The sequence below is a fragment of the Manacus candei genome, unplaced genomic scaffold (assembly GCF_025592945.1).
Source record: "Manacus candei isolate 608988 ecotype Guabito, Panama unplaced genomic scaffold, ASM2559294v1 h1tg000043l, whole genome shotgun sequence".
Taxonomy (NCBI): domain Eukaryota; kingdom Metazoa; phylum Chordata; class Aves; order Passeriformes; family Pipridae; genus Manacus; species Manacus candei.
The window spans coordinates 20,929,161-20,938,110 of NW_026138091.1; the positions used below are offsets into that span (position 1 = coordinate 20,929,161).

The window sequence follows — 8,950 nt, forward strand, 5'->3', positions numbered from 1 at the left end:
CCTCCCCGCCCGAGGGAGCGCTGCCCGGCCGCACCGCCGGGCTGGCAGCTGGGCGGGCAGAGCCGGGCGCGTGCCAGGGGGGCGCACAGAGGGGACGCGGCCGCACCGCTCGCACCCCGCTCCTCTCCCGCGGGGCACCCGGAGAACCGCAGCACACCCTCCCCCCGCGCACCCGCCGCGACGAGGCTCAGCCCCGGCTCGGCCCCAGCGCGGCCCCGCCGCCCCCGGCCCCGCTGACCTGCCGTGCCGTGCCGGGCGGCGGGAGCGGCGGGGCCGCCGCTGCCGGGGCGCTGCGGACGGAGCGGGCGCGGGGCGTGTTCGCGGGACAACGTGCTGCAGGAGTCAGCGCCGGGGCGGGGCCGCCGCGGGGCACCCTGGGCGCTGTAGTCCCCGCTGTCTGCCCGGGCGCGGGACAGCGGCGGCAGCGGACTACAGCTCCCAGTTCCTCCTCCCTCTCTCGCCCCACGCGGCTCCTCCGCCGGCGGCCGTTCCGCTCCAGCTCCGTGTCCGCCAGGCTCCCGGCGGCTGATCGGGGCTGTACCCGCGGAGGGGCCGCCGCGGGTTATTGGGATTTCTGCGGGAGCCCCGAGGCGGAGCGGGAGCGTGCGGGAGTACCGTCAGCGGGTTTCGAAGCACCTTCAGCGTCCCTGAGAGGCAGGGGCCTTCTGGCCGGGAATGGAGCCACGTCCTCTTTGAGGCTGCTCTCCCTGGCCAGCTGAAGCAACTCAGCGGCCGCTCTCACCCGAGCCCAGCTCGGTGCGGGAGGTCCGGCTTGGTACCGACCCTCCAGTCCTAGGCTGTGAGCCAGCAGCGCCTCCCCGCCAGCGGTCCTGCCGTGGCTGCCGGCGGCTGTGTTGTGCTGGCCCACGCGTGGCTGTTCTTACGAGTGCTTTGGAAATGTGTAAAGATGTGAGGGAACCCGTAGGTGTGGGACTGCACGGGGTGTCCGTGTGAAAACATGCCGTGGTCGTGGGTCTAATGGAGATTGAAATCGGAGGGAAATCACACTCCAATCGACGTCATCTCCGAAGCCATCCGTGACTTCCTCGATGTGCAGTCCTGCTCTTGCCACGGCTGTTCTGGCGGTTCCCTTTCTCTGTTCACAGCGGGCCTCTCTGCTGCTGGAGAAGAGTTAATGTTTCGCACCCGAAACCTGAAAAATCTATGTTGCACCACCTGTTCAAGCACAGCTGGCATTCAATCATACTTCAGATTACCAGGCTGACACATACAAATCTTTTATTGGTCAAGAAAACATTTTTTTCTGGAAAGATGTGTCGAGCTGATTATAGCGACTGATTGTTGTCTCTGTCCCTTTTCCTTCTTTTTTCTGTTTCTGGTAGCTCAATGATAGTATTGCTAAAGCACCCCTTTAGTCTAAGCACACATCTGTTTTCTTAATACATTTTCATTAGAACAGATTTGGGGATATGTTTTCTGATCTTTTCTTAACTTTTCTTTGCTTCACAGCCGGGGTTAGTTTAGGATTGGGCTGAGCTTTGGAAGTATGTGGTATGTAGAAATCAAGTCCAGACATGTTGAGACAGTTGGGAATTTTACTTCCCATTTTGTGTAGTAATAGTTTCAGTTTGCTGTAAAAGCACAGAGCAGGCATTTCATCTGTGAAAATAATGAAATCAAAACACCAAGTAAGGTATAAGCTATGCAGACCAGACCTTCAATTCTGGGGGAAAAAAGCCATCCAGTGTCTGACAGAAAAGGAAGAAAAATTCGCTTTGAGCATTTTAATCTAGTGCTGTTCAACCAATTCCAACAAACACGTTTGGGGTTTTTTTCCCCACAACTGGTCACTGAAGGCCACCGAGAAAGATGGGACACTACTAAGTAAAAGAACAAATTGGTTGCTGCTTTTGGGGAGCATGCGAGATGGCTTTCTTGGTATCCAAGGACATCTGCCCTTTGAGTAGTGCCATTTCTAGATGCAGCTGTTCCCTGCTGACCACAGCTGCTTTCTTCTGAGTCTGCTTCTAATCCCACCTCTTCCACACATCGGCCTTGCCCTACCACAAGCTTTCCATGGCATTGGATCCACTGTGGGGCTGTCCTGTAGCAGGTATAACCCTGTGAACGTGTGCTAAGCAGCACGTGAGAGGCCTCATTGCTCAGCAACCTGGATCTCAAGTTGCAGTAGTGTCTCTTACACAGCTGACTGCAGGTTTTATTCTCTTACTCAGACTTGCTCAACTATCAGTGTGTGCCAGGTTTACACAAAATTTGTTATTTGCATTATAATATATTTGGTTCAAACTGTATGTCCTAAGTGACTGTTCTGCTTTTTTTAGCTGAGCTCCTCCTGCTGCACCACCGCTGCACACCGCTGGTGTTTTGTGCAAACTCTGTGAATCCCTTGATAGACTATAGATGTGTTCCCAAGCTTTCCACTGCTTCAGCTGCAAAAGTTCAATGATTTTTTAGTTAGAGCTTGGGGAGCACTGCCCTAGCCTGCAGGAAGGACCTCACCTGATCTGATCTGATTGGCAAGCCCTGTCTGTGTGGGAATACCATGAACCTTGCTGACCTGTTTTTCCTTTAGCTCATGATACTTTACCCTGATTATGTGAACAGTGTTGGTGCTTTCATGTATGATTACTTCAGGCAGTGTTTCCTTTGCTGGCTCAGCAAGAACTGCGGTGGTTGAACGTGCCTTTACAAGGACCAAGGCAAGATGCAGGTCTCTACTGACACAAAACAGTGTGGCTGGAGATTCTGCCTGTGCTATTTCAGCCTGGGCTGTGGTGCACAACACTTCTGAAAGTGGAGAGGGAGTGCTGAGATAAGAGGAAGTTTATCAAACAGTGAAGACCTCTGCCAGCACTATTGTTAGAGGTGCCCTTGTGCTAGGACTGTGCCAGGGATCCTTCTGAAAGCTGTGATGTCTCTGTGGGAGCCTGTGTGACTGTACTGGTCTGTATTTAGAGAGGGTTGTGGTAATTAAACGATCCATTTATTAGCAATTGCAGGATGAGTCACTGTTGTCTGCTAAGTGGCCTAGTGTAACATGTAAATTCTTAATATTTATTTTTAATACTTCAAATGTCTTCTTTAAATGTTGCCATTGACGTGGGATTGTTTTGAAATCAATGGCAAATGCCAGCAGTGAAGAGAGTGCTTGGTAGGTGATTCATGGATTTCTTCAGTGTTTCAACTCTACTGAAAATGCTCTTTTTTTTATATTGAGACTAAGCCTCACTAAATGATTGCCAGCCACAATGCAGTATATCTGAAGTAGTTTTATTGTGTAGCGAGTCTGAAAGTCTCCTCATGCACATGCCACTGTTCTTAGGCATAGGTGTTTCCAGGATGGGGTAGGAGCAAGGACAGGAAGTTAAGTGCACTTCTGCCTGCTCTCTCTTCCTCTCTCTTTCCTTCTTTCCCTTCCATCTCTTTTTCTCTCTTCTCTTTCTTTTTCTTGACAAGTTATTTTTACATGAGGTTTCTAGAGAACTGATAGTAGTGATGGTGACATTAGCTAGAGTAGCTCAATTGTCTTCAGTGATCTCTGGTTTGTAGGCAATAGAGACCCGGTGCAACATTTGCATCAGCCTCTGAACAGATTGCCAGGGAAGTCACCAGGCTGATTCCTGGATGGCCATAGGTCTGTCCCTGTCACAACAGGTTCTTAAGAACTTGTAATAACAAGAAATTCAACACTACCACCAAAACAACTCTACCATTAAAAACTGAGCATTAGGAAGGTTGTTCCAGCGTCTGACCTAAACTCGTGTTTGCTTGCATCCAAGTCCAATAGCTCATGCCCTGCTCTCTGTGGGTCTGGAGGACAACTTTCTTGTCGTCACGTCTCCTCTTGCCTTCGCTACATTAGGGAGCCTTACGATTTTCTCCACAAGTCCCACCCTCATGGACACTTGGCTGGGGGCCGTACTGCACAGTGCCTGGAAAACGCCCCTGGGCCCATCCTCGCTGACTCGCCCCCATTCCGCCGAACCCTCCCCGCCACCTCCGCCATTCCCAGCCCCGGGGCCGGCCCGGGCCCTCTCGGGCGGGCGGTGGCGCTGCCGCGGGGCTGCGGCGCCCTCTGGCGGCCGCCCGCCGTCAGCGCAGCAGCGGGGGCACCCCCGCGTCCCACCCCCTTCCGCTTCGCTTTCCTTTCCTGGCGTGACTGTGGGAGAGACCACCCATCCATTCCAGACTGCGAGGCAGAAGAAGAAAGCAGAGGCGCAATGACTGCCAGCTCCGCTGAATTTATTTGACCGTCCTCCCTGGAGGAGACGCAAGTTTCTGGCATTTCATTCTCATTCGCTGCATGTTTGTTATCGCTCAGCAAAGCACCCGAGGCCCAGCTCCAGCGTGCTTCGCTCACTCGGATCGCGAGTACGGAGTATATTCACGTTCTCCGAAACAGCAGCATCTAAACCGCGCACAGGGTGCCGAGAGGGAAGTTGGAGTGCAGTTCTGTGCGACCAGGAGGGATGCAGCCCTTCTGTCCCTCAGGCAGTGCAGAGATGGCAGCCTGCCATGGCAAGAGTGCCAGACAGACACAGTGCCCTCTGTGTCACCAGTGTATCTGCTCCTGAGGCTGGGAAAGTCTTGGAGTTGTTCCTTCAATGCTGCTTCAACAACTAAGCTGCTGTATGTGGCTGAACTGGCTCCAACAAAGCTGATTTGGTGAATCAGAAGAACCAAACGACACACTGGACTAGCTCAACCGCCTCTGGACTTTACAATTTACCCTTAAAATTTACATGAGGCTTAGGGCCAGTTCATCATGGGTGGTTGCTGCGAAGGGAAACTCGGTGGTAAACTGTCGACTGTGAGCAAGGTTTTAGTAGCCCAGGTCCAGCCCCAGCTGCTGTGCTGGAGAAGCATCGTGGGACAGGCAGGCGTGCAGCCTGCCTTCCCGTGCATGTGGAAGAGGATGGTGCTGCTGGCAAAGGGTCCAGAAGGGCTGCAGCTCCCTTGTTCTTCCTCTGCTTCCTACTCTGCTCTCCCCCTTTCCATTAGCTGACCTGCAGAGCACAGTGCAATGTAAAGGCACTCTGGTAGTTGTAGGTAATACAGCTTGGGTAGCAGAAGCTGCATCAGCACAGGGCTGTTTGTGGAATTGTTTGTGTGGGAGGCATGTGGAGCAACCAAGGTGGCATTGCTGTGACAGCAAGATGGTTGTGAGACGTGGGCTTTCCTCGTCCAGGAGGCAAATCAGAGCTTCTGCTTCTCTACAGGAAAGGCTGGAAAAGAAGGCAAACCAGAGATGTGCCTCTGTGAGGGAGTCTAGGATTGCTCAAATTAATCTTTCTGTTCACCAGAGGAAACCACAAGTCCCACAAAAGAGCCTAACCCCCATAAGCTTTAGAAGACAAGGAGATACAACAGAGCTATTATATATGGTCTTGTTCCTACACATGAACAATTAAATCATGCAGTGCTTTCTTCGACTAATAACAGACTGGATTAGAGCTACAGAGCAGAAAATCTGGGCTAATGCCAGTTTGCAATCCTGAACACACACTTGTCTGCCTCAGATTTGAAAGCTGTGTGGCATTATGAGAGACTTTGGGTGTAATCCCTGTAAATAAGTAAACAAATGAGTTGAAGATAAAGACCAGATAATGAAGTACTGAAAATAATTGCTAATGTCAATGTGAGATGTGGACATAAGGAATAAAATTATGGATCCAGATCCTTGGTTTAAAGTTGTACTGAAAACGCTGGTTTTGCACTGGTACTTTTTCTGTTAAATTCCTCCCTTCTCACAAGCCTTGAGGCATACATAAACATTAACAGCTTGTTGTACAACAAATTGAGCTGGTGATTGAAAGAGACAGGTCCTTTCTGCTCTCCCCTGTTTCCCCAGGGGATCATTCAAAGCAAAGAACAGTAAGTTAATTTGAGCAGGTGGTGCAAACATTTCCCCACATACAATGTCCGTATGGGAAAGTAGTGAAAGTACTGTAATCAACTTGCCTGCTCATCAGCTCCTCTGTTTGCATGAGCTGTAAGAGTCCTTATGTGTACATGCATTCATTTAAGGACAAGGCTTGCACAACTGAAGTCCCTGGTAAAGTTCTTTCACACTTCAGTGGCTACAGGACCTGGCTCTAGGAGCTTGCTGGGAGTCAGCTAAGGCTGGAGAGCCTCAATACTGCTAGTATTGTATTCCTTCATTTATGTAACTTGATTTTTAAAAAAAATCAAGCCTGTCACATGATTACAATCCATTTCTTACTGATATCTAGGAACAGTCTGATTCACAAATCCCAGCTGCTTTTGCCTTCATAAATTGTATGGAAAAGTGCTTAACTTCCCAAAGGCCCCTTCATAATGCCTTTCTCCTGAAAAAAATTAAATTGCTAGTAAAATCATTAGGCCACCTTAATGTTACCTTGAGTTTGTGTACATGTTTCAGAAGTAGGGAATAGTACAATGCAGAATCAGAACCTAAAATCCAAACTTATACCTATTACATATCAGAATATTCAGTTACCTCCCATGGATTTGAGTAAAAATATCAGTTCTCATGTCTGTGTCCTCTAAGAGACCTTGAAATGAAAAGGTGCAGTCTCCAAAAAATAAAATGCTTTCAAATTTTCTGCAGAAAATCCTGGCGCATACACCTAAGAATAAGAGTGAAAAGAAGGAGAGAGACATCCTCAAGACAAATAAATGCTGCTTATTTGCTTTTTTGAGCTTAAGCTGAAGGTGTGGAACAGGGGTGTGATCTGGACACAGCAATTTCATCTAAAGCCAAATGTTTTCTGAGAAGGTAGAGAACTTACTGGTTAAACACAGACAACAAGTTTGAAAAGGCCTCTGTTAAAGAAAAAAAAAAGAGGTTAAAATTATCACATGATCAAAACTAACAGCTTCCATTCACCTACTCTGGGGCTTGTGGTCCTGGTAGAGTGGTTTAAAGAGTTACCACCCTTCAATCAGAGTTTAGTGCCCCTAAAGAACTTGGAAGATAAAGGGCATGTGTTCCCCAGTTGTCTTTTTCTTTTAATGAAATAGTTGTCTACAAAGCTGATGGAGAACAGGGAAAGGGGGTGAATTAGAGATGGGGCAGATAACAATAGCATATAGATATTTTGAACGATGATAGGAGGTAAGATAAAGCTCCTATGAAAGTTTACAGGTCTTGTTTCCTGTGTTTACTGTGGTTTTGCATCAGCCCAATACTGCTGTACTCAAATTTGGGCTTGTTTTTAATGAGTAACCTTTCTATGCAGGGAAGAATCAAGCGTTGTATGCCTAGAGGTGCATTCTGATGTTTCTACTTGCTTAGGAAGAATGAAGTTATTGTTGTGTAGCAGAAATCCTCCTTTAGCTCAAAGATAAAGAGGCATCTTTTGAATATGTAAGATTCTGTAAGGATGGTTTACTGTATTTTTTATTTTAGGGAGGAATTAGACACTCCTGAGTTGGCTACAATAGTCCTTGTTCCTCCTCAAGAGTAAAGAAAGAATTATGTATAGTTAAGGATCAGTGAAAATTTTCAATTCATAAGTTATGTAAAATAAGAACTCTCTTTTTCTTCAGTGTTGGATATTGTAATTTTCTTATCCCTGACAAATTACAGAAAACTACCCTCCCAATTTTCTAGTCTTTTGCCAGTTTTCAAGTCTGTAGTCCAAAGTTTGGAAGTGCTATAAGGTGGTGGTTAAAATACTATTTTTAAAGGAGAAAAACAGTATCTTTTACCTTAACCTTTTTCAAAACAGTTTTTGAGGAACTGTAGTTGCTGGAAGTTAAAAAAATTCTATTTCAGACTCAGATAAATAGCCGCCCTGAAAATTTCAGCTTAGGTAGTTATGAGTCATAGAATCATTGAGTATCTTGTGTGGGAAGGGACCCACAAGGATCATCAAGTCCAACTCCCTGCTTCTTATAGGACTACCTAAAAATAAACCATATTGCTAAAAGCATCATCCAGATGCTCCTTGAACTCTGACAGTCTTGGTGCCACGACCACTTCCCTGGGGAGCCTGTTCCAGTGACCTACCACCCTCCCAGTGAAGTGTTTTCCTTATGTCCAATCTGAACTTCCCTTGATGCCGCTTCATTCCATTTCCTCATGTCCTATGGCTGCTCCCCAGAGAGAGGAGATCAGCACCTTCCCCTGCCCTGCCCCCCTTGAGGAAGGTGTCAACTGTGATGAGGGCATGCCTCAGCCTTCTCTTCTCCAAGCTGAAGAAGCCAAGTGACTTCAGCTGCCCCTCACAAGTCATGCCCTTTGGGCCTTTCATCATCTTGGTCACTGTCCTCTGGACACACTATAATGGTTTGATGTAGTTCTTATATTGAGGCATCCAAAACTAGACATGGCACTCAAGGTGAGGCGACACCAGTGCAGAGCAGGGTGGGACAATCACCTCCCTCAACCAGCTGGTGATGCTTTGCCTGATCCACCCCAGGAGATGGTTGGCCTCCCTGGCTGCCAGGGCTCACTACTGACTCGTATTTCAACTTATCATTGACCTAAACTCCCAGATCTCTTTCTAAGGGAGTACTCTCTAGCCTCTTGTCTCACAGTGTTATGTGTAACGAGGATTACCCCATATGTGGAGAATCCTGCATTTGCTCTTGTTAAATTTCATATGGATAATGACTGTCAAGCTCTCTAGTCTATCTTGATCTCTCTGTAAGGCTTTTCTGCCCTCAAGGGGGTCCACAGTTCCTCCTAGTTTAGTATCATCATCATACTTAATGTAGATTCTATTCCTGCATGTAAATAATTTATAAAAACATGAAAGAGAACTGGCCCTAAAATTGAGCCCTGGGGCAACCCAGGTGCTTGGCTGCCAGCCTGATGTAACCCCATTTACTATAACTCTTTGAGCCTGACCCATCAATCGTTCACCCAGTGTATTATGAACTCATCTAGCTGTGTGCTGGGCATTTTGTCCTGAAGGATACTGTGAGATGCAGTATCAAAAGCTGTGCTGAAATAAAAAAAAAACCCACATCTACTGCC

The 8,950-nt window shown here is 48.0% G+C and overlaps 1 protein-coding gene across 1 annotated transcript in view; it reads right to left on the bottom strand.

Moving 5' to 3' along the window:
• TRABD (TraB domain containing) overlaps positions 1-347 on the bottom strand; it is a 37,569-nt gene extending 37,222 nt beyond the window's left edge. The window contains exon 1 of the mRNA XM_051795666.1: positions 239-347. The gene's annotated coding sequence lies outside the window, so the exon portion shown is untranslated. The remainder of the gene's footprint in view (positions 1-238) is intronic.
• Positions 348-8,950: the final 8,603 nt, after the last annotated feature.